This window comes from Protopterus annectens, chromosome 16.part0 (assembly GCF_019279795.1).
Source record: "Protopterus annectens isolate FY-2018-M chromosome 16.part0, PAN1.0, whole genome shotgun sequence".
Classification (NCBI taxonomy): Eukaryota; Metazoa; Chordata; order Ceratodontiformes; family Protopteridae; genus Protopterus; species Protopterus annectens.
Genome location: NC_056750.1, coordinates 447,614,005 through 447,635,135, shown reverse-complemented (window position 1 = coordinate 447,635,135; position 21,131 = coordinate 447,614,005). Strand labels below are relative to the sequence as shown.

The following is a 21,131-nucleotide window of genomic DNA, read 5'->3' as shown; positions in this document are numbered from 1 at the left end:
TGAGGCTGTAGTAGTACAGTGATTACACTGGTCAGCATGGACTGGACATCAGCAGTGTCAGCATCTGGAACCTGGGTTAGTATGACATTAATATAGATAAAACTATTCTAAATAAAAACCATATAGATCACAATCATTAGTCTACTTTTATAAATGCAACCAGTACCCACTTATAGAACTGTATAACTGCTGCAACAGTCTAGAAGGATATGAAACACATGCCAGATATGTGTGGTAAATGTACTAGTCTGATCTATTAACAACCATGTTAAGTGATATGTCTTGGCCACTATCAGCTTTCACCCTCCTAACGATATCTGCAACACTGTCCACATCTCCATGCTGACATAAGGCCTCCAGGAATGCTTCATTCTTTGTAGTTTTAATATTCTCATATCACAGTTTTCTGTGCAACCGTTTTCTACTTCAGGACATGTACAGAGCAGAAGTATTAATACCATCAGGTATGTATGTGATTTCATATATTTATAAAGAATACATATTCCATGGAAAATAATTTTGTCAAAAAAGAAAATACAAAACAACCCAAACTACTGAAAAAAATGAAAAATAAGAAACATTTTGTTACTGCCCATGCTGATGCAAGCCTAAAGATACCAAGGCTAAAATTATACAATAGTGTGGACAAGGAGAAACTTCCTTACCCCACTGCTAAATGATCTTGCTCTAACATGCAGATATATTTCACTGAAGATGGAATTAGACTAAAAAAAGAAATGGACATGCTGACCATTTACACCATTTCATCCTCCCGGGGCCATTCTCCAGGAAACTATCATAGGGTTATTGATAGACGAATCCCATTACCCTGTGATAGCCTGACCTGACGATGCTTACAATGCCAGGCCTGCTGATGCATGCGTGTTCTTACACACAAATCTAATAATTGGTTATGGTGTATATTGCTTGGTGAGCATGCACATTTCATTCCTTCAGTCTGCCTTTTTCTTTGACAGCAAGTCACTGTTGAGCATCTGCATTGTAGTGGACCAGACTGCCTCCCTCTCACCAGGATGAGTGAGACAGTATCAGTTGTTCACTCCCACGTACCCCTGCTGATTCTTCCAGCTTGTCACATGTTAGTGGTTAGTCTTTGGTCATCTGGGTCAAAGCCAGTGCTTTATCCCTCTTTTTCCTAGAGCTTGCACCTATTATTTGGGTATGATTTCCTATGTCTGCATACCAGCTGATTCCAAGTGGTCAGTCAGTCAATAGTATCTGTATCTGGCTCTATGCAGTAGGTATCACACAGTCCCTGTGGAAAAAAAGAGGTTTATGAATGCAGATTTATAAATTATATGCTTATCACCTGAAGCTTGAGAGGTATGACTCAATATATTATCGGTACCTAATATACTCCAGTTTTAATTTTAACAAATAACACATATCTATATGAAATAACAGAGTACACTACAGAAAAAACTTGGACCTTTACCAAACATATTTTTTTATCATCATCATAATTATTTTCTTTGCAAGAGTGCTTCTGAAATCCTGCAAAGTGTTTTTAATATTTTTGTGTCAGTATAGGACTGCTGATCAGCTATAGCACTGATTTATAGCCCAATGAGTTGTACCTTAGAAATTTGACTAAGGATATGCATAAGATGAAGATCGTCAATTAACAGGTTGGCATTATCTGCCTTTTCTTTTACAAAGTAGTATATTACTAGCTATCATATTAATATAAGCATACATCTAGAAACCTCACAAATGAATGATGAAACATGGGCTGTAAAAAATCAAAAACATACTAGTGATATGTATACATTATGCAATAAAAGTTTAAGATTCAGTTTTTCATACTGGCAAAATATTGTCAGACGAATATGCACATATATTTCTTTTATTTCTGTCTCTCCACATTCATTGCACATTGCCTCTCTAATTAATATAAATATAAATGTGCATAATTAAGATCCATTGTAGTTCCCATGGATTTGTCTATCACCTGTTGACACATGATCATCGCTTCATTAAACTAATATTCAAAGCCTTTCAAACATTATCGTCTTCAATATCTTCTACTAGAAAATTACATAATTTTTGTTGTACAATTATACAGGATGCTTAAGGCACATTACATAGGAGGACATGTATAATATTCACAGACAATACCCTGTTGAATCTGTAGAAAACTCTCAGAAGCTTAAAATGCACCAGTCATGGATCCTAAGCTGAAATAAGCCACGTAACCAACAAAAAGCTTAAGAACCAGGCCACCATCCAACTTGCAACTGACAAGTTTGCTGTGCTTCCTGGTGGTCTGGTTCTTAAGCTGTTTTTGGTCACATAGCTTAAAATGCACACTTCTGTCATAGGAATTGTGCATTATTTTCTCAAAGAATTTAAGCCTGAGATGATGGGATGGTAAACTGCATAACAGAATGGTGTAATAATCAATTGCTAAAATATCGTGCAATTTAAGTTATTTCACATAAATAGAACTACAAGCTGTACACTTCCTTTTTATTTACATTTATATTTATTTAGAGTTGTTTATATACTTTTTTGTATACAAATATCGCAACCAGATTTTCGCTGTTGCAAAGTTGGCATTCTGGGATCGAGACGACTTTAGGAAACACTGTAAGGTGTTATTCACACTCATTATTGCTGTCAAATAACTTTACGTTACCTTCAGGAAGCAAAACTATTGAAAAAAAACCCTGTTCCTGTCTTGAGTGCATTACACATGCATGCTTGAGTAGTCATGGATGCTCTCTTTCTGACAAATGGAAACAGAGCTAGGTGAAGAGGTGTGGTAGCCCTTGTGACGTAATGACTTACACAAAACAATTCAAGGTAGTTCGTGGGTCAAAGGCCTCAACTGGCTGAGGGAATACTTAGTCTAACCATGTTTCTCTTCAGAGTGGTTAGTACAGTTTCATTTAATTTTGGTTTGACATTTTGCCAGGCTCATGCACAAAATCTGCACTACAAAACCACTGCTTGGGGGTTCTGACAAAGTAAAACAACTGTAAGGTAATGTAAAGTTATTCGCAAGCAGTTGTTAATCAGGCAGAAAAAGTGCAGGATATGATGGGAGAAAACATTTTGTGCATGCAGACGTCCCTGCTGGAGTGTCGGCTGTAATTAAGCCTTGGAATTTCATGTCCAACTACTGTTTCCAGCAATATTCAGAAAAGGAATGTGCAGCAGGCAGATTGTAATAAGCGACATGCTGGCAGGAAAGTGCATACATAAACAACAACACCATGTCTCTCAGGTGTTACTGGTAACAGTCCAGAAAAGTAACTGTTGTGGTAAAGATAACACTTTATATGAAATTTTTGCAAGTTTAACAAACTGATGAAATGATCGAGAAGCAACCGCTAATGCAGTGAAAAATATGGTTGTGATAATACACACGTACCCATATTTTATTTTCTGGCACTGTAATGTCCACACCATAGTCTTTGCCCACAACCAAAGACACCTTCTTTCTCTACAGATGTAGACATGTATGTTAGCTCCTTTCCAATGCTAAGGCTTTTTTGCTATAAAGAAGTTAAAACACTAATGAAGCTGTTTGTAAAACATATCTCTCATTTCAGTCTCACATGGAATTTCAAATGCTTTAATGACTTTAGTCTCTTGTGGCAGGAATAATTAAGGCAACTTTAATTTGTTTCTAGCATCAGTAGAAATGTTGTTGCAATGTATTGCCTGCAGATTAATTAGCTGTGAAAATGTATACGAGTCTGTCAAGACATCACTCGAGTTTATCTGGCTCACAGGTGCAAACATTTAAGCTTTTTCATATAAGTTTGTTCTAGTCATGACTCTGGACACAAGGGAATGATATTTGAGGCTATACGTGAGGTCTGAAAACCAAAGCTAAACTCTGGTACACAAAATAAAGTTTCTGCTGCTACTTCTTCAGAATGGTGTGATTCTAGTTTTTATGTCATTGTAACTGTTGATGACAGGATGTAAGAGCCACAGGGAATTTAGTAACATTTCTATCATATTTATAACTGCCTGTTTACATAAAATTGCAGAATCAGTTCTGGGGAAATTAATGCACATGAAATGGCTGTTCCACAAAACAGTCTAGCTCACTCATAGATAAAATTCAAATTTAACAAACAGTAAAACTACTTGCTAAAGGGTGAAGAGTTGCCATGTCATCTCAAGCTGATGTTCCTCCTTAACATCATGAAGACACTTTACCTTACCCATATGTAGTTTCTTTGAAGAGATCTTTCTTCATTTTCTCCATCATTTAAGAGAGTGTTGAAGGTATATTCCTAAATTTCAGAACTATGTTACTGTAACATGACAAGCACCTTTATGTAGAAGATGGGAACCTGGCAGCTCATTGGCAGCACCCTGAGAGCAGCTTACATTTTATGTACCAAGTCTGAGGTCTCAGAACAATGAGTTTAGATTTTTTGTTGTTTTGTTTTGCAGTGAAGTATACCCTGATCCTCGAGGATGTACCTTCACAGTTGGTACACTTATAGTTAAGGGAATGTTGGGGTTCAGATTGATAGCATTCACCTATCTAACTTCACTTTTATCATAAAAGACAAAATGTCTTTTCACATTTGTGTGCACAGGAATACTACACTAGGGGGACACACTCCCACTTTATTTTCCTCATCTGCATTGAACATGGTCTGTTGCAAATATATTTTCCTAGTTTATTGTTCTTCAAACACAAAAGCATCTTCTTTTAGCTCACATGAGATCTCTAACTCTTAATGTTCAAGGGCACATGTTTAACTAGAGCATTTTCAGAAATCTGCTAATAAGAACGAAATGTAAATAAATAATCAGCAGTACCTTATATTCACTAAGAAGACACCTACATATAGTTTGATAAAAACAGCAAACGTTCAAAGTACTAGTTTGGTGCATAGTTGCTGTGGTAAGTGCAGCAGTTTTGTTGAATGTGGCTACTCCTCAATCAATGAGACTCATGAGTGGGAAGGAAGATGTATTCTTAAGACTCATTTTACCACAACTTGCAGATGCTCAAAGCATAAGAAGATATACACACAAACACACGCAAATGTAATCTTTGACTGACAACTCATGTACTTATATGAATATGCAAACTATGTACACAATTAAGGACACGGATAATTGTTGGCAAAATGTTTAGAGGGCAAGAAGAAAAGTACCTTTATTGGAGGCTGTCAAAAGGAGAATCATTGAGAGGGATGCTACTCTGTAGACCACCTTAGCAATTATGAAGCCAGAAAGAAAACAGTGGTGCAGAGATCCATAAAAGTAGGGTGACCACTAACTTCTAGGTTTGTCAACCAAAATTCTACAAGTCTCAGCCGATTGTAATGCAGTTGCAGCATAAGCATCGTAGAAAAAAAATTGTTGGGGTATTGAAACTGCTGTGACCCCCCCCCCCAAACAGACACTGACTCCCCTTAATTGTTCACACATCTAGGATCCCTCCTTTCCATGAGGAGGATAATCAACAGAATAGAGGTACTTCTACACATTATGCTTTCTTACAAATGAAATGCCATAATCAAATAGCTTATTGAGGCTATATTACTGTGGGTTACATACGGACAATGCAAAGCTGATCCCCTTACTGAGAAACACCTGTTGTAAAAAGAACATACACAATTTATCCCGGTTTATAACCTAACAGATATTTCTACCAAGGTGTGAAAATAGTATACAACAGAGTCCTACACTGGGTGATACATAAGATGTATAAATAATATTAGTGTCCACATAGACAGAATGCCCCTTTGAATCCTGAAGATAAATGTAGCTGCATTTGTAATGGATAAAGCTTCAACTGTAGTTTGACACTTGCTCAGTGCAAGGACCAGCTTGAAAGGAATGCCTCAGAAGGGACTCAATTTACTGTCCATTCTGCAGTGGTACAAGTAACACATCTCTTATGGACATCTTCCAAGCCTGTGCGTACATTTCAAGGTACATAATAAACACTAGTAGCAAATGCTTGCGACAGTCTTCTCACAGCAGCATTAAACTCATTTACTATAAAGGGTGAAGGATTACAAGATTTTTCTGTAGCATATTTGAAAGAAGTAGCTACTGCGGGCCTGTATTATCATCTGAAACTATGCAAATAATTTCCCTCCATGATGGAAACCATTGCAGATAAAAGACCATGCCAGTACAATGAACTGAGGAATATTACATACAGGAGCATTAGAGGTTTTAGTTTCTTCTTAGGAAATTAGAACAAATTACTTACTAATTTTAGATCAAAGCCAGCACTAGCAGGTACTGAAAATGAATTTTAAATCTTATGTTCCTAGCTGTGTGATAAGGATGGTTAAACCTCCTTTTTCATGTAGAGCATAAAGAAAGTGGAAAATTCTGGAAAAGGTAGAGAAGCAACAAATTATACTAAGTTACTGAATAATATGAATTATCTGATAAATGGAAGATAAAAGCATTACCATGGACAATTGCACATTGACAAAAATGTGACAGATATTTCATACAAAAATTGATATATATATATATATATATATATATATATATATGGGATCAAATGATGAGACTATTAAATGGGTGATTTGTACACCCTGTAAGAATATTCAAGAAAAAAATTATAGATGCAAATACTGACAATAAATTCTTCTAAGGTGGACAATGTAAACCTATTTTGACTTCATCAATACAAAATATATTTGGGAGATGTCATGCAATACATGCAGTTTGATGTTTTAGAAAAAAAAAACATTTCATTGAATTTTTTGCATTTTTGGGTATTAGAGGTTGCAAATGAGGCAAGTGGGTTGATTCTTTAACATGTTTAAATTCAACAAAGCCAAAGAGTTAAATAGTACACACAGAGGAACTTCAAAACTGACACAGTGAAGGAGAAGAATCCTGAAAACATATAAGCTGAACAGAAACACAAAATGACATCAGAATGGTCTGAAATCTTAAAATACTATCATCTATATTTAAAAAAAGACTGTACAGAGGATTAAAGCTATAAACTGTTGGCAAGCTTTTTCCTATATCATCGGGTTTCATTCATTTAGTCTCCATCTACTTACTGTGTCACTCTGGGCAATTCCCTTGACCACACAATGCTCTTGGTCAACTGAGAAAATGGGCTCGGCCATTCAATAGTCTTTCCTTGATCACATGCATAGCAACTATGAACCTGTTTAACTATATAAATAACATTATTTTTAAATTAATTTTAAAATTGCTTTTTGAAAAGTATTTGAATAGAAGTAAATAATATTTACTAATTGTTATATTTTGGAAATAAATACTATTTAAATAAAAACAAAGGAAGAATGAATTATTTACAATTATTAGCAGTCATAAGTCTGATGTATGTGCTTTATATAACAGAGCTTTACTTCTTTATAAAATTCAGGAACTAGTGATGACTTTGGATGCCTGTTACAAAAAAAAAATCACAGGATTTATTTTGTGGATTTTTCATGGACCCTGTCAATCATTACGAGGTAGGCAGTCTTAGACCTCCCTCAGTACACCAAAGTACTTTTATGTGACATGCTGCTTAATCTTCATGAAGAAAATGTATGACACTTCCAAATGGTAAAGCCCTATTTTGTATCAACTTCTGTCCATAGAATTTATTTTTCAGAAATGTTCTTGTTTTCTACTATCAGTATTAAGTGCATTAGCTTCCTTGAGGCTGTATCTTTACTTTACAAACCAATACAGAGTTAATTATATGCAAAACTTGTGCAAGAGTTCTAGTATTTAATGAACATTAGTTTTCCTAGTTAGGAAGACTAAGACATCCCCAAAAGTCAAATACTTAATCATTTACTGTTACCTGCAACTGTCCAAAAGCTGCCTGCTAAAAATATCTAGTTGTACTCCAGTTCATTGTATCACAGCAACTGTTTGCAGGAATCACACCTTTGATTTTCTTGGACTTTTTCCAGATGCTGTCAGTTATCATCCTAGCAATGACTGTGTTGTCTGACAAATCTGTAACTTTTCACAGACTCCGAATTCAAAAAGACCTGATCAACTGATCACAATAGCTTAGTCAGTAGATTATACTTCAAGTTCAGCAATAATCTTAGATTTTTTGAGTCAAGAACTATTTTACTCTGATCCTAAACTCAGCTAGTATATAGACTTTAATGGACTCCTAACTTTGTTCAGATTGACCATGTATGAGGTACTTGAGAGGAATGTAATTCTCTTAAAGGTTTTATAGGATATTTGGGAGAGTGCACAAAGTAATCTAAAAACTGTAGCATGTATACTAAATAATTCAAGCATCAGTGCATTTATAGGGATCCACCACACCTGCAAATTGCCATTTTTATCTTAGAAAACGAAGCTAATTTTTTTTATACAAAATATGGAAATATATCATATTAGACTTGAAAGTAGCATTTGAATCCTGACATTACTGAGGTGACCACTGAAGTAAACAGTGTACAAGATGTAACAATTTCGGACAATGTCGGAACTGAGATTTTCTTGAACAAAAAATGAAAAATGTCTTCATAGATTATAAAACTGCATAACACCATGCTGAGTGATATGAAACCACTTAAAGCTGAATTCACTAAATGAAAAACATTGCTTTACCTCACAAAATCCTTGTTTTACTGAATTTAAAATGTTTCATCCCAAATATAAAATATTTATTCTGCCACAATTAAGTTTAACCAGAGTCAACTGACTTAAAAAATTTGCTGGCAAAAAAAAAAAAAAACAAGGCTGCCTGTCTGGAACCAGAGATTTACAAAATTTCATGTAGCAATGAAATTAGACAAAGAAAACAGAGGAAATACAAGCAAATACAGTTTTGTATACCATGGGAACAAAGCTCAAAACCATACATAGTTTGTAATAAGCAAACTCAGTGAATATTTTATTCAAAAAGAAATATATATGAGAGAGTACGTTATCAGAGCTTTACACATGTAAAGGAATAATGTCTGAAGTGTTTTTATGGAGCTTACATAAACTGAAGGAAACTCTGGGTTTATTGGCACAAAAATGAACAAATATGAGACAGAATTGTGATTCTGGTTAACTGATGCAGAAGTGTTTCAGAAGTTAAAACTGGGGGGGGGGGTGGGGGGGCTTGGCCAAAATGGTGAGCAGTTAACAGCACTTTTTGCTTCATTTTAACATCTCTCTGACAGGATTTTTACTAAAAAAAAACTCAAACAGAGCATTTGAAAACTCAATGGATTTACATCTGAACATCTGCTGAAAGATTTACTCCAAAAAATAAATTTGAAACTCTTAATTGCTATTTCCTGTCAAGAAAACTTGAAAGAACTAATTGCCTCAGAATGAGCCATTCTAAGCCCATTTACAGGACAGTACTAAGAAAAAAAGACATACAGGCTAAACCAAATAACACCAGTGAGTTATCTGTAAAGATAGATAAATTAGAAAGCAAAATAGGGAATTTTAAAAACAGGAAGGTACAAAACAAGTTGAAGTGCTGAGTGAATCTCTTGAACAACAACCATCAGAAATCTCAAGTATAGAAGAGGTAATGTTTAATTTTGATGGAAGGCTACTTGAAATGAGAACACTGAATTTCTTCTGAAACAAAACAACTTATTCCAAAAAAAAGTAGAAGACTTATGGAACAGATCTAGAAGGAACAACATCAGGATTTATGGGACTCCTGAAAAACAAGAGTAGACAGTATGATTCAGTTCCTTAATACCTGGCTGCCTAAAACTTTGAACCTACCCGAAGCTTTTTCTTTGGCATCGAAAGGGCACAAAGACTGCTGTCTAACTCATCTTAAAAAAATAAACATCTTTACCAAGGTCAGTGATCATAAGATTTTTCTCAAGTCAAGATACGGATTAAGTCTTAAAACTTAAAAATGGACTAATTATCCACTTGAAATTAAAGAAAATACTACAAGATGTGATAATGACTAATCAACATTAGTGATGTCAAAGAGAAAGCATGTATGTCACTTGTTGAAAACTTAAATAAAAACAATATGAAAGCACAAATCTTGTTTCCAGCAAAAATAAGGATTCACCTTCCAGAAGGAAAGAAGATTTTTAACACCTTGGAACATGCAATAGACTTTATATAGAAAAATAAAATCATAGAAAACCTGAAAAAATGGACTAGAGTCTATCAACTTTTATGAAGAGAAATGCAACAGGAGATGGTTGCTTAATAAAAGACAAAAACAGTAAAAAAATGGACAAATGAAAATCAATGTATTTCATGGTTGTGAATTCTTATTAATTTAAAGAAATGCTTGAATAATTATGAACAGGTGCTGAATATTACTTTTTACAAGGTAAATCATTTCTTTCTTTATTTCCCTACTTCAAATGCTTACTAGTTCCCTTTTTAAAATGTTAAGAGTTTGATTCTTTTAGGTATATATATATATATATATATATATATATATGAAATTAAAGCCACTTATTTTCATTTAGAGTTCTAAAGGTTAAAGTATTCATGTTATTAAAAGTTAAACATTATTGTGATGAAATTTACGTTAGGTGGCACACTTTCTGATATCTTGGCATAGTTGAGCAATATACTATTAAATATAAGATGCAACGAATGACACTAAAGAGGCATGCTAAGTTATATTCTGGGTTCTTAAAATGGTCCACTAGTGTTCTACTAATAGTATACTTGACATGTAATAGCAGCCAGGAAATGCATGCTATGTTATAAAACTGTAAAAAATATAGCTTTTTTACATATATAAAAGTTACTATTGGACTGATATCAAATAATTAGAGTAACATTCACACTTTTACAAGTTAAACCTGGATGATGCATAACCGTTTTTCTTTTAATGCAAGTTTATATGCTATGTTTCCTTTAAAAAATGACAATTTTGTTTTGTATTAAACATGTCATACAAACCCGCGGTGGTGGTGCTGTGGTAGCGTTGTCACCTCACAGTAAGACGCTGTCCGGTTCGATTCTCAGCTAGAGCATCTTCTGTGTGGAGACATGCATGAATGGGCGTACCTTCATTGAAGGTTGTGCGTCAGGGCTGGTAACTCGGCAAGTAAAAATCAACTACCAATCATTAGTGGACCAGAGTTCCGCTGTGGTGACCCCTAACCGGGAAAAGCCGAAAGACACAACATTAAACATGTCATACAAATAATACTTGCTGAATCATTAAATGTTAAATGCCATTGCTTTTTAGTGGTTGGGATACTTTGAAATGTTTTTTGTTGTTTTTTTGGTGGTTTGGAGAGGTTTGAGTGTTTGATGTGTGGTGTGGAAGTGGCTTGGATTCTTTACTTGCAAGCATTATTGTGCAAATTGTGACTGATGGACTGTTCATTTTCAAGCCCTTATCATGAAAACCAGCTTGATACAACTTAGAGTCATTAGCACTTTTGTGATGCTGGGAAGTTCTGAAAAGTCTAAAGAACTGTCCAGGTTACTTCTTCATGTCTAAAAGTAAATATTCATAATATACTGAATTGTATGATAAGATGTCAAAGAATACACGTTACATAATAAGAAAAAGACAGGGAATTGCATTCTAAACCACTGTCAGTTATTAAATACTTCTGCATACTTTCAGTATACCAAAAGGATAGTTTATATACCAGCCTGTAGAAAGACATTTCTGATAAAAAAAACTAAGATTGCATTTCTGTTATTGTCTCTTTTCAATGATAACAAAACAATTCTCAGAACAATTTATTACAGAAACTTTGAATCTTAAAAGGAAGATTTTTTCAGATGTTTGTTCAAATACTATTAGACATGACATTTAAAACATAGGACTGATTCTAACAGTAGTACTAGATTGAAGAGTATCAGATATGTAGGGGTAAATATTAATGTTCCATTATATGATACTCTGCACTAGGATTATAAATAAAATATAAAACCTAGGAATATAGTAATAGTACAAGAGCGCCTTCTGTGTGGAGTCTGCATGCCCTCCCCGTGGTAGAGTGGCATTCGAAAGACATGCGCAGAATGGGCGTGCCTTTGCTGAAGGTTGGGTGTGAAGCTGGGACCTCAGCACCCGTAAAATATCTACTGCCAATCATTATCGGACCAGAGTTCCCCTGTGGTGACCCCTAGCCGGGAAAAGCCGAAAGAAGAAGAACAAGGCATAGTATGCAAACAGAAACATAGAGAGAACAGATAAAGTAAATATGTATATAGTTAAAAAATATAAACATTTCTACAAGGGGGAAGGTTGGCATAGTGGTTAAGGTGCTCACCTTATAGGGACAAGGTGCAAAGTTTGATTCTCACATGGGAGTAATTGACCAGCCTTGGAATGGCCCACAAGAACAGCTAGCCGGATAGTAATTTATGAACCTATGAAACTATGAACAACTTTACACATAGTAAATAAAACAGAAAAAAATATAAAATCAACTGACCTATAAATTAATAAATATGAAAATAACAACTGACTTCCTCCCTATAGTACACCAGGGAGATGATGTAAGATACAGGGAAAGAAGATTATAGAGATATTCAGTTTAGTCAGCTTATAATAAAGATTCTGAACACCTGTTTAACTTTTCTTATTTACAATAACTCACCGATTTGCTTTCTTAAGATGATGCATACTAAAAATACAAGACACATTAATATGAATCAGAAGCATGAGATAAGCATTGTTAATCTAATGGAGAGTTTGAGAGGAAGTTTATTCATCTTTTCCAATAAACTAGGAATATGTTTTTTCATGGTAAAATGTTTTAGGGTTATACCATTAGGTATTTTTTTATTTGTTTCAAAGGTTTTGTCCATAGCTGAAGATTTCACATTGTTATATATAAAGTATATAATAAGTTCTGTACAATGTGATTTCATTATACCCGTTTTTTTTCTTTCTCTTGCATAAATGTCTGATTTTAAATACATATCTATTAATACTAATGGTTTCAATAATCCTGTAAAAAGGGAGAGTCTGTTCAAATACTTGCAATTACATAAAGCTCAAATAGTATTTATACAGGAAACACACTTACTTAATAAAGATGTAAATAAACTTTCAATAAATATTTATTTGGTTTTAGCAGTTTCTGGCTTTTGAGCTAAAAGAAGAGACACCCTCATTTTATGTAAAAACTCATCAGTAATGCCTAAAGTAAATGAAACTTATATTGATAAAAATAGTATGTTAAGCATTATTATAATTGAGTGAAACATAAAACTATACTTTGGTGAACTCTTACTGGATTCCAGGAGTTGGAGCTAAAGATGCAAAACATTACTTAGACACTATAGCCTATTACATGAAAGGTGAAGTCATAATGACTGGTGATTTTAATTGTATTTTAGCAAATAAAGATTCCACTAAGATAGAAAGCTGAGAATCATATCTTCAGACAAACACTTTATGAATTTTGTAAATCTAATGAACTTAAACGATATATATATGAGCTAAGTAAAACAAACTCACTTCAATATACCCATTATTCATATAGATAAGGAACACAAACAAATATTGATAATATTTTTATCTCAAACAATCAGTTCTCACATATCAGAGAAGTTTCAATAGTTTTGTGTCCATTATTGGACCATAGTGCTATAATCTTTAATATTATTTTAAAAACTGACGTAATACATCACAGGAGACTACCAATGTACATTATTAAAATAAAAGGATTCAAGGATTGGTATGTTAAAGAGATGAACAATTTCCTAAAAATAAACATGAATTCTGAAGCATCTGACATTTTCTTGTGGGATTCATTAAAGGTTTACTTAAATGGAAGAGTTACAAGCTGGTATATTAATAAAACAAGAGAATGGGACAAAGATTTGAATACACTACAGGCCAAAACAATACAGGTGCATATTCAATAAAGCTTACATGGTAATTTTTTTGTGTTCACATCATTGTTTGTTTGTGTCTTTCGGCTTTTCCTGGTTAGGGGTCGCCACAGCAGACCTCCGGTCCGCTAATGATTGGCAGTTGATTTTTACGTACCGGCTTGCCAGGCCTGACGCACAACCTTCAATGAAGGTATGCCCATTCACGCATGTCTCCACGCAGAAGATGCTATAGCTGAGAATTGAACTGGACAGCGTCTTTCTGTACAGTGACAATGCTACCGCAGCACAACCACCGTGTTCACATCATAGCATGATGCAAATATGGGCACAGCAGGTTTTAGATTCAGTAAACTCCATGTAGGGGTGTGCAAGCATGCACACCAAAGGAAAGTTTCACTGCATGCAGATTTCAGCATACGCAGCTGAATTTAATGCTAATGAACCAAACCAATATGGTGGAGTGATCCAACAACCCCACACACAGCTGTGTAGGCGCTGTGTCCATGTTGGAAGTGTATATGAAATTTTCTGCGTACAGGAGCCTACATGGCAGCAAGGGCATACAGAAGTTCTGAAATATGGACAGAATGCCCATCAAAAGGTAAAAGACAGATATACTGGCCAAGGATGTCCAAAATGATCAGGAATATGTGTCAAATCACTATAACTATTATAATTTTTATTTTTGCACAAACTTGCACAATGCACCACTATGCACAGAACATTTAAAAAAATAATACAAATGTAATTTAAAAGTTTGTTATGATATATTTTCAGAACAATTACAGCAATATGCTGCACTGTACCTTTAAATCCGTGCACCTGTGCTGTTGCCCAGCTTACACTGCTACTATTCACGTAGCTTCCAGGCTATCAACACAGTTATTATGTAAATGATGTAAAAAAATGAGTAGACTTGTTGAATCACAAAAGGTAGGGACAACGTAGAGCTGTACACTCTGTGTAAGTTTTTATATGGTGCGTGTTTTCCATGGATAAAAACATCTGAGCATCAAGCAAACCTGCTAAGTGGGGTTGCGCTCAACTAATCCCCTCTAGTCCTGTGACAGTGACTGTTAGGTGTTGGACTAGGGTGCAGATAGCCCAGGTACAAGTACAAGCTATTCCAACTTTTAATCATACTGTGCTGGCATTGTACATCATACAAGTGAAGTACAGTTATCCATAATTAGTGTATTCTGTAATTATGACAATAGGGATGCTATTATTAAATGTATGTCAGTATGCATAGCTGGACAGTGTTGCATGTCAGTGCACTGAACACACCACTTTGCACTGCAGCAGGAGTTCTCAATCCTGTCAATTATACCCTAAGCAGGTGAATGTCATTTAAAAAAGCCAATACCAGATGGTGGTTCTAAACAAGAAATGTATAAAGTATACATACAGCCTACAGTCTGATTTTCCCTCGATACTTCAACAACACTGGAGTAGAGACTTAGAACTTTTAAATGACATAATGCTAGGGCCTGCTACGGCTATTCTACATCTGTATGTGCTTGAGGCAGAAGTCAATGCTGCTGGTGCTGATGACAATATGGTTAAGCCAAGAAGGAGACGAGTGTTCAGGCCTAGGGTGACCTACCAGGTGCTACATGATTGTAGAGCACAGGGTGGACAGGGACACATTACAAGAACTCTGTGAGCCCTGATGGCCTCAACTCAGATCCAGAGCCAACCAATGAGAACTCATCCCAGTGGAAACTAAGGTATGTGTAGCCCTTACAATATTAGATACATGTATTTTTCAAAGACCAACTGGGGACATGGTGGGGATGTCACAGGTATCAGCATCCAGGATACCACACTAGTTCCTGGATGCTATGTTCATACGTTCCAGTGAACACACATGTTTTCCCCTCACTGCTGACGAGAGGATCAGTAGTATGTGACACTGATATCACGTAGTGCACTACCCTGAAGCACTGGGTGCCATAGATTGCATTCATGTATACACCACGGCACCACCTGGTGAGCAGGGTAGAATCTGCATTAATCGCAAAGGATACCACTCACTCAACTGCCACGTAATGTGCAATGCCCAGGGGACTATCTTGAATGTATGAGGTGGCAACCCTGGCAGTTATCATGACTCCCATATCTGGCACAAATCACAGCTGTACCAGATGTTTGCTGGGAAGACATCCCAAAGGGCCATTTACTGGGGGATGCTAGCTACATACTGGAACCATGGATGATGACACCCATCAGAAATGTTCATACACCCACAGAGGAATGCCATAATGAGGCACATGCACAAACTAGGAACATCAAAGAGCATGTGCCTGGGCTTCTGAAGTCATGGTTCTGGTGCCTAGATATATCTGGTGGAGCCTTGCAGTATACTCCAAGCATATGTACACAAATTTTCACAATCTGTGCTATGCTGCACAATCTGATCCTGTGGAAACAGCTGCAGCAGGATCAAGCAAAAGAACTGGAACACATCCCCCTCACCAATGCCTAGGTCACCACAGACACAGTCACAGGATGACCTGGAGGAGGAACCCCCAGCTGCTGTCCCTATAGGCAGACATAGGCATGCACAGTATACCCTTGCTTTGGCTAAGAGACAACACATAGCACATTCACTGACCACCTAGGGTCTAACACCTTTCTCCTACTGATATATATATATATATATATATATACACATACATATATTAAAATTGATGTTAGGCAACTCACACAACCTTTATGTATACATGAATTGGCAGTGTATTGCTTGCATCAGACAGATTCCTCCCTGAACTAATGCTGTGTCAGCCGACGCATATGTAGGGTAAGGCCTGAACCTAGACTGTAGTGTTGAACACTTATGACATATCCTTGTATATGTCTTACCTTGTTACAGTATGCAAGTATATAGTGGTGCTTTTGTAGATAAGTTAACATGCGAGTACACACACATATTACTACAATGTCACCATATGTTATTGTTATGCATCAAGCATGAAACACTCACAGAATCCAACCACATCTGAATACTGTTACATTCTGCAAGAGAGAAGTTATGAATTGATTCCACTCCATTGCAGTTTCTGACTTCAGTCTACTTAGCATCGTAACAGTAAATGTGTTCTTCCCCCAAACATAAACACAGAATCATAAGACAGAGAGATGTATATGCATAATATGTTTGACAGGAGTTGTACATACTAACTGGTCTGTGTCCAAATGTAAGTCATAGAAGTACTTATACAATATGCTGTGCATGGTTTGATAGCAGTGCACAGTTGTTATGAAGGTTGTGTGAGGAACAACCCCTGTTTATAAAGCAGCTTCTGTTGCCAAACGGACTAAGGCAGCCATCCTACTTGATGAAGCTTTGATGGTGTTTTGAGTTCTAATCCTGATGTAAGTCACGAGTGTCCCATAATGTTTTCATCTTTATATTTGTCGTACACATCTGCGTGATGCATCTCATGTTGAAAACAATTTTAATAATGCTTAAATATATTGCATGACGCACAAAACTGCAGAAAAAGGAATTATGTAGACAATAGCTATAGATTACCCTAAGCAATTGTGAAATCACAGCCTGTAGTACTAAGAGGAGTGGGCTGCAGTAAGATGTATACATTACATAATAGGAAGAGTGGATGTTGGCAATACACCTCTCGTCTGTGCACTGCTTAACATCATGCAAACAGGTACAAGAGTGAAAAGTGTATGCATGTACACTTAGTGCAATACTCATTGCATTTTTGCTATGCCTATCTATCATTGCTATAAACTGTCCAGATTAATGAGGAATGTCCATATTTTAACATAATATTTCTACTCTGTTACCTATCATTGAGAATTAAGTCAGAAAATACTGACACACATTTCATTTATGGACATCATACACTTCAGATAATGCACACTAATGCAAAACCTGTTATTCCATCAACATTTTAGATTTGTAAGGGTAAAGTTTCAACATTCTCCATAATAATTATGGCTTTGTGCAGATTTTGTGCTCTATGAGATTTACAGGTATGCTATTACATCAATGCATATATCTGTATTCGGTTACACTTCATAGTCTTGAATTACTGAAATCCCGAATTTCAGTAATCCGAGACCATGAAGCCGAAAACCAGAATGCTGAAAGTGCATAAGAGCGAATTTGAATATCTCGAATCTGCGCTTATTCATTTCCGGTACATTGCGTGTAGTGTTATGGTGCCTGAAACTGCAGGTGAGTGAGTGTTTGTGTGTGGTTTTATAAATTGTATGTGTAGGTAAGGGTAGGGAGGTGTAAGTGTGAGTGTTGGATTTGTTGATGTTTGTGTATGTGTGATGGGTATTTGTGAGTCAGCGAGTGGAGGATGTCATGGTGTTTTTTTTTTTTATGTTATGTGCAATCTCGGAGTAGCTATATATATATATATATATATATATATATATATATATATATATATATATATATGGATCATCTTTAAAACCTCAAAACCGCGTTTGCCCGAAACACTAATGACCGAAACGAAAAGACCGAAAACATAAAACGCCGACAACGCAAAACACCGAAAACCATTACACCAACACACTACACGTAAACAACACAGTACACTACATAACATATGCACTATCCTAACCCAAACCCTAACCCTAAGGTCCGACACTACCGCACTTACCCTACCTGCACCCTAACCTAACTCACTTAACCCACCCCTAACCCACAGTCCCTCACCATCGCACACACCCTACCAGCACCCTAACCTAACTCACTTAACCCACCCCTAACCCACAGTCCCTCACTATCGCACACTTACCTGTCCGCTCCTAACACTAAATCCCTCACTCGATCGCACTTACCGAGTCCCTAACCCACAGTCCCTCACCATCGCACACACCCTACCTGCACCCTAACCCTAACTCACTTAACCCACCCCTAACCCACAGTCCCTCACCATCGCACACACCCTACCTACACCCTAACCCTAACTCACTTAACCCACCTAACCCACAGTCCTCACTATCGCACACTTACCTGTCCGCTCCCTAACACTAAATCCTCACTCGATCGCACACTTACCGAGTCCCTAACCCACAGTCCCTCACCATCGCACACACACCCTACCTGCACCCTAACCTAACTCACTTAACCCACCCCTAACCCACAGTCCCTCACCATCGCACACACCCTACCTGCACCTAACCCTAACTCACTTAACCCACCCCTAACCCACAGTCCCTCACTATCGCACACTTACCTGTCCGCCTAACACTAAATCCCTCACTCGTCGCACACTTACCGAGTCCGTCCTTTGGTCATCTGCGTTTGTATTCTCGTCCCGGATTCCGTTTGCAAAGCGATTGAGATTTTAAAGGTGACCCATATATATATATATATATATATATATATATATATATATATATAAATATACATAGATATATATACAGATATGTGTATATATAAGTAGGGGGGTTTGTGGGGCTCAGCCCTCCACATGGAGGGTTAAGGGGGAATTGCCCCCCTGCTTATATGTAAGTGTAGGGATGTGTGGTTTGTGTACTGTGGGTGGAATGGTGTGTGTGTGTTATGTGGTGTATGATGTATGTATGTTCGTGATTGTGGGTTTCGGTATTTTGAATGGTTCGACTTTACAGTCTCGGGTTACTGAAATTCAGGATTTCAGTCATTCGAGATTATGAAGTGAAACCCTGTGTTCTTATGATTCTATATTTCCAAAATGTAGAAACATTGCAAACTGAGGGCACAGAGTAACTATCTGTAGAAACAGTTAATAAACATCCATAACAGTTAATAAACATCCATATGCCTTTCCTCACAATCAACCTCAACAACAATCAGTACAAGCATGGGACATTCTACAACACATACATATAACAGAAAAGGTGTAATAATGTTGCATGCTCCCTCATGGACATGGCAATAACGTTTTGCTCACAGGCTTGCACTGCCAAAGGTGAATATACAAATATGCTCAATAAGGGACTCATGTTGTAAACAGTATACTAGTGTTAGTGTACTAGCCTCAGATGACACTGACTGATGTGCCTATACAGGCCTCCCAAGCTAGTGTTCTCTACATCTAAAATAACTTCACATTGTCATGTTAAAATCAAACTTGTGTAGTGGCGCTTGCATTAACAACTGTGTTTATTATTCTGTGCACTTAGGTAGGGGTTCGCTTCTCACTGTAGTAGTGCATGTGTGTGTGTGTGTGTGTGTGTGTGTGTGTGTGTGTGTGTATGTATCTGTGAAAGGAAATTCACCCCAGGGATCACGTCAGTTGCCCTGCTAGACAGGGGTCCAGGGAAGTAAATAGTGTGGGAAGAAATAGCCAGGGAATTGTTATGGCTAGGCTTGTATAGGCCCTAGGGCTGATAGTCTAGTACCAACCTATGAACCTATGTGTGTGTCTCTCCATAAAGATTAGTGGGAGTATGAGTCCAACACTGACTTGGAAATTGGACATGGTGTTTGCTTTCATTTTGTGCTTGCAAAAATCATCCATGTCTAACAGTCCACCAACCTCCTGTCCCCCACAGTGCCTGCTGATGTCATCTACTATAAGATCACTTTCAGTCCTGTTAAAGTCAGACTTGTGCCACGGCATGTGCCTTAAGTACTGTGTTCTCTAGACTGTAAACCTAGATAGGTAGAGATTCTAATCCCACTGTAGTCAAGTTGATACGTGTGTGTGTGAGATGCTGGTGGAAGTTATATAGATAATTTTACAGCAGCCTATGGTACACTGTCCTCATGTCTTCAACAGGCACTGCTGATGTCATCAGCTGTATTAGATTACTTGAAGCATATTACTCACAATAGGCCATGGGCAAACGGCCTGCCCAACAGGTATATGTCACCTCATGCAATATAAGACAGACAGTGACACTCCCTTCATGGTATGCCAAACATCATGGCATCTCTTAGCAATGGTGATGGACAGGTTGATACACGAGTTCACACAGGGGTCCCCATGGACTAAGATGTTTGCGAATGATATTCTGAGCATGCTTAGGAGACCCTGGAGAGGTGGAGTTATGCTGTACAGAGGTGAATACTGAAAGGTATAAGGACTAAGACAGAATATACGTCTGTGAATGAGAGGGAGGATCAATGAATGGTGAATCTGCAGGAAGTACAGTTGAAGGTGTATGATATTAAATACTTGGGAGATAAAGTTCACAGTAATGCTGAGTGTGCAAGGGAGGTGAGGAAGACAGTGCATGCATGGTGGAGTGGGTGTAAAAGGCTATCAGAAGTGATTTGTGATGGACGTCCATGCTCAGGTTTCCACAAAGGACACTGACATTTGGGGTAAGTTACACCCCGATGCCTTGTCTACAAATCTACACAAATGTATACCAACAGCCGTGCC

General features: G+C 36.9%; 1 long non-coding RNA gene across 1 annotated transcript in view; it reads right to left on the bottom strand.

Annotated features, from left to right (window-relative positions):
- Nucleotides 1–789: 789 nt before the first annotated feature.
- The window catches only part of LOC122790290, a 257,089-nt gene continuing 236,747 nt past the window's right edge, over nt 790–21,131 (bottom strand). Inside the window, exon 3 of the long non-coding RNA XR_006362981.1 lies at nt 790–1,276. This is a non-coding gene — a long non-coding RNA (uncharacterized LOC122790290). The remainder of the gene's footprint in view (nt 1,277–21,131) is intronic.